The sequence below is a fragment of the Callospermophilus lateralis genome, chromosome 5 (assembly GCF_048772815.1).
Source record: "Callospermophilus lateralis isolate mCalLat2 chromosome 5, mCalLat2.hap1, whole genome shotgun sequence".
NCBI lineage: Eukaryota > Metazoa > Chordata > Mammalia > Rodentia > Sciuridae > Callospermophilus > Callospermophilus lateralis.
The window spans coordinates 98,173,121-98,178,394 of record NC_135309.1 but is presented as its reverse complement, the minus strand read 5'-3'; the positions used below and the strand labels follow the sequence as shown (position 1 = coordinate 98,178,394).

Here is a 5,274-nt window from a genome sequence, read left to right as displayed (position 1 = left end):
AAATACATTAAATGGATGAAAATAAAAATTTCTAACAAAAATATGAAAGACTACTTTTGATATGTAAATTCAAAATATATATGAGTTCAAACTAGGGAGCAAGAAGCTGCAAATTACAACAATGAGATCCAGATTTAAACCAATTCTCAATGCTAAAATTAACTACCCTTCAATACAGAAAGATGACCTTCTATGCTACTAGTGAAAGTGCAAATTAAAAATTTTGGAAGAGTGCTCAGCTATTGTGAATCAGAAGTTTAAAAAAAAAAAAAAAAAAAAGAAGTGCAACTGAATCCTTCAGTTCATAAGCGTGATGATTGGGTGTTCACGCTATTGTGTGAGATGTGCCTCCCTCTAAACCTTGTTATGACATCGGCACATTACCCATCTGACCTGAACTTTGAAAAAAGAAAAAAAGAAAAAAAAGAAGTGTAACTCAATGGTGGTTGCATTTTTAGGAATATTTCAAATGAAAACTAAGGCATATGAATAAAACTTGCAAATAAATAATCACATAGCAGTCAAAAAGCAGAAACAATTTAAGTGCCCTATACAAATGATGAGGGGGTGAATCTATTTGACATAACAATTTTAAATCGGTAAATCCATCATAAATCAATGAATGGCTGGTGATATTTAATCTGCCATTTGTATTGCATACATAAGATAAACATGCTGAACAAAGGATAATATATGTATTATGTACATGCTAATTTGGTCCTAAAGTTTACATTTGTAAATTATGGCTCTGCTTGTCATTCTTTGAGAAGATCAGTAAAAAATAAAATATTGGAAATGGAATTACACTTTTGAAAATGAAATTCTAACACATTTAGTAAACTAAAAACATATTACCAACAAATTCTAAGCAAAAGCATTTCAGTTCAAGGTCAATGTAGTAATACTGACAATGTAATTACAGTTGGAACCTAATGGTTTTGCTGTTTGACATGTATATTTTTTTTAAAGAGAGACAAGTAGAGAGAGGTAGAGAGAGAGAGAATTTTAATATTTATTTTTTAGTTATGGGCGGGCACAACATCTTTGTTTGTATGTGGTGCTGAGGATTGAACCCGGGCCGCACGCATTCCAGGCGAGCGTGCTACCACTTGAGCCTCATCCCCAGCCCGACGTGTATATTTTTTGGTATAGATATCAGTAGAACTTCTATTTAGCCGTCAAATAAAATCTTGAGTAACTGTTTTTCAACTAATAATATCATATTTGGATACATTTGGATACATATTTGGATACATATTTGGATACTCCAACATTTTGTGAAAAAAATATAAAGATCTATTTTAAGAGTTTTTAATCTTCTGAAAGTTTTAATCCTTTACTATTAAACCAAACTCTATTAGTGGTTTAGTGAGAAGTCTCAATTTAATCAAGCTCTATAAGTGGTTTAGTGAGAAGACTCAATTTATTTGGGTAAATACATAGGAAATGATATCAATAATAGGTGCAGTGTCACTCTTTTCCTAAATACCTTTGCTTCTATGGGAAACTCCCTTATCCTAAATGACAAAGAGTAGGGGACATGAAAGCTGTCCACTGGTCAACCAGGATAGCTGACTGAGTGGAGGGTGGGAAAATATTCAAGCATTGACAGATACTTTTAAAAATATACTTATAGTGCCCTTCATCTTTCACTTTGGGATGGAAAAGCTTCCTACTGTTTGCATTCTCCTCAAATGAGGGATGAATACCACAAAACAAAGTAAAGCAATCCTTTCATCCTGTCCTTCACAGGCATTCTTACTTTCAATTACTTCTTTACCTGAGGTGGTCTATAATTCACCATCCTTTTTCAGAAGAGTTTACTCTTCTTTTTCTTTCCCTGTTATCTAAGGACAGTGAGCAATTTATATGATGCCTGCACTGGTGAAAGTGGATGCTCAGCTCAATGATACCCGGAACGACATGAACTTAGACTTCTCCACACCTGACACTTTCCCACTCTCCCTCCCTTGCTAAGAAGTCATATATGACGACAGGAGCAATCTTTGGATCTTAATGAACTCATATATCTGGAACAGGAGTAAACAGTCTTTCCCATCTTCAAGAGGAGACAACGGTTCAAATGACTGCATATAAATACATATGACTCTGGTCTGAGGAGATTTTATAGATTTAATCAATTCCAAATACCCTCTGCAACTCTGCAAGTCCCAAACACTACTGCGGAAGCCACTGTGACCTGGAATCAATCACAATTGATGGAAATAATGCTTAGTGAGTCCACAGTGCCTCCAAAACGGGACTAATATGAGAAAAATCTGGATAGCCCTACAGAACATGATAAGAAGGTGATACTTTATCCTCACAGTGTGCTTTTGGTATTATGCACAGTCTGCAGGGTTTGGTGATCTTCTCCCTACTGGAACTTTGGTGATGATACATACAGAAGAACATCAGTATGCAGCCTATATTATAGAATGACAAAATTTCAGGAGGAAACAATCACTGTACTCTGCCTGTAAGCACCCTCACACACTAAAGTTTATATTGTACATGAAATGTATGGTGCACTCAACTGATATATACTAGATCACTGGACTGACAGTATCTTATCTACCACACGTGGCACAGGCCATGTACATCTGTGACTTTTTTTTTTTTTTTTTGCAGATAGTGGTGAAAGTAAAATATTAATTGATAGCATTTTCCAAGTACTGTTTTGATGTGGCTGCCAAACATTAGTGGTTACCAAAATTATCAATAGAAGTTATTTAAAGAGCCCCTGTTTGTGGCTGTGGCTTTCTTTGACAATCCCTTCATTTTGAAATTCACATAAATCTTGTAAAGCCTAATTTGCCTGGAGATGTTTGCTAGTCATGCCTCTTTCTAAAAGAAGACAGACCTCCTAAAATGCAGTACAGTCTCCTTAGGTCCTTTCATGCACATTTAAGAGGGAGAGAATCAGTATTCCCAACCTTCTTTATCCTCCCTTACTTTCATCATCTAACTGTCTAGAAAATCACAAGGCAAAGACTTTTTGCTGCTTTATATATTTGTTAACTTATGTATATTTATTTAACACCTACCATGGATGGCACAATTCCAGGTATTATGAAATAAAACACAGACAAAACACAAAAATCCCTGACTCCTTGAAATGTCTACACTGTAGGAAAGGAGGTTAACTAATAAGATACATAAATGAGTTTAAAATGAAAAAAAAATTACACCAAGAGTATGGTACAGATGGGAGAGTCTTTGAAATTATAAATATGAAACCTGAAGTAAGCAAGGGATAACCAAAGAAAGAACCTGAGGTCTGGGGTTTTAGATCAGTTGTAGAGTGTTTGCCTCACAAGTAGGAGTCACTAGGTTTGATCCTCAGCACCACATAAAAATAAATAGATACAATGAAGGTATCGTGTCCATGTACAACTAAAAAAAAAAAAAAATGTTTAAAAAGACAGAAACTACAATAAAGGTATCATGTTCATGTACAACTAAAAAAAATGTTTAAAAAGACAGAAATTAAAAAAAAATTGAAGAACAGATAAAATGGAGGGATAAGAAGGTCAGTGGTAAACAATAAATACAGGCAGATAATATTAACGTCAACTAACTTTACCTAAGAGAAGTAGGGGGCTTTGTTTTAATCCCAAAGAAACTAGAAGGGGCACTGGGGATGTGGCTCAAGTGGTAGCGGGCTCACCTGGCATGCGTGCGACTGGATTCGATTCTCAGCACCACGTACAAAGATGTTGTGTCCGCCGATAACTAAAAAATAAATATTAAAAAAATTCTCTCTCTCTCTCTCTCTCTCTCTCTCTCTCTCTCTCTCTCTCTCCTCTCTCACTCTCTCTTTAAAAAAAATAAGAAAAGAAAGAAAGAAAGAAAGAAACTAGAAGGCCAAATCAGGTTTCTGAGAGAGTCACACATGGATGAACCACAGAAGCTCTATGACTTCCATGTTGAGAATAACAATAACTGGTTTTGGTAGGAAGAAAAGGGTGTTGGGAATAAAAAAGTAAAACTATAAAGAGATAATTGCAATAACCCAGGATAAAGAAAATGAAAAAATGCTTCAAAAGAGTATTGGAGAAATAAGATGAAATTCTAGGTATGTATTAAAGGTTGAAGTAATACAATTTGTTGATGGACTGATGTCAAGAGTCACAAGAAGTTTTGTCACCCAGGCAACTGATAGAATGGAATTACCATTAATCATGAAAAAAATAGTAGGAGGAGTTGTGGCTGATGTAGCCACAGGAGGTAATTTCGGGGTATGTGAACATTGCTTATACTTTGTGGAAGAAGACATTTTGAGATCAGAACATTGCAGAGTGGAGATGGTACCAGCTCATCAAGTGCCTAGCTAAAACCTGAATTTTCTCTAATGAAGGGATAAAGTCAGTTTCAACAAAGGTTATCTTAAAAACCTAAAGTCATTTTTCTGAGATTTTCATAGTGCCACACATAAGAATGGAAACAATGATGGTGCTTAATTAAGATGTTAATTTGATCCTTGTTATACTAAAAAGTGGGGAAAGAACATTTTTTTTCTAAATTTTAAAGTTATACACTATTTTTGTAATATTTTGTAATAGAGGCAACTATTCTGAATTTCATCAGCATCTAATGTGAACATAATAGAATTCATCTGTTTTAAAATTATCATAATTTTAAATGTAAATTTATTACAGTGAAATGTGCATATATGTAGAAATTAAACTAGTATCATTTCAATACTGATCCCGGAAAGATGTTTCTTAAATAGTCTTACTTTTTTATTTTATTGATTTTCTTTAGTTATATATGACAGTAGAATCCATTGTGATGTAATTATAGAAGCATGAAATATATTGTGATCTAATTAGAACCCCTTCTTGTGAATGTATACAATGGTAAGATTCACTGTGGTGTGTTCATACATACACAGGAAAGTTACATCAGATTCTTTCCACTTTCTTTTTCCTTTCATCTCTCCTTAATTCCCTTTTGTCTAATCCACTGAACTTCTATTATAAATTGGAATATCCACACTACTTAGAGTGACAAATTCCAATAAACATGGACTGTTGAAATGTTATTTTATTAAATACAATTTATTTATAGAAATATAAGCTTGTCTGATAGCTTTAATATATCACAATGATGACAATTATTATAGGAATTTTAAAAGACTATAATTAGTTACATTTTATTTTTTAATTTTTTTATCTTATATGTTATATGTTTATTAGTGGAGTTTTTTTATACTTGGATTGCTTCTTTTATTTTTTTTAATTTTTATTTATTTACTTATTTATTTATTTT

At 33.4% G+C, this 5,274-nt stretch overlaps 1 non-coding gene across 1 annotated transcript; it reads left to right on the top strand.

The window, feature by feature from the left end:
* Nucleotides 1-292: 292 nt before the first annotated feature.
* Nucleotides 293-394, top strand: LOC143400595 (small nucleolar RNA U13). Its single transcript, XR_013091502.1, has one exon. It is a non-coding gene; the product is annotated as a small nucleolar RNA U13 (small nucleolar RNA).
* Nucleotides 395-5,274: the final 4,880 nt, after the last annotated feature.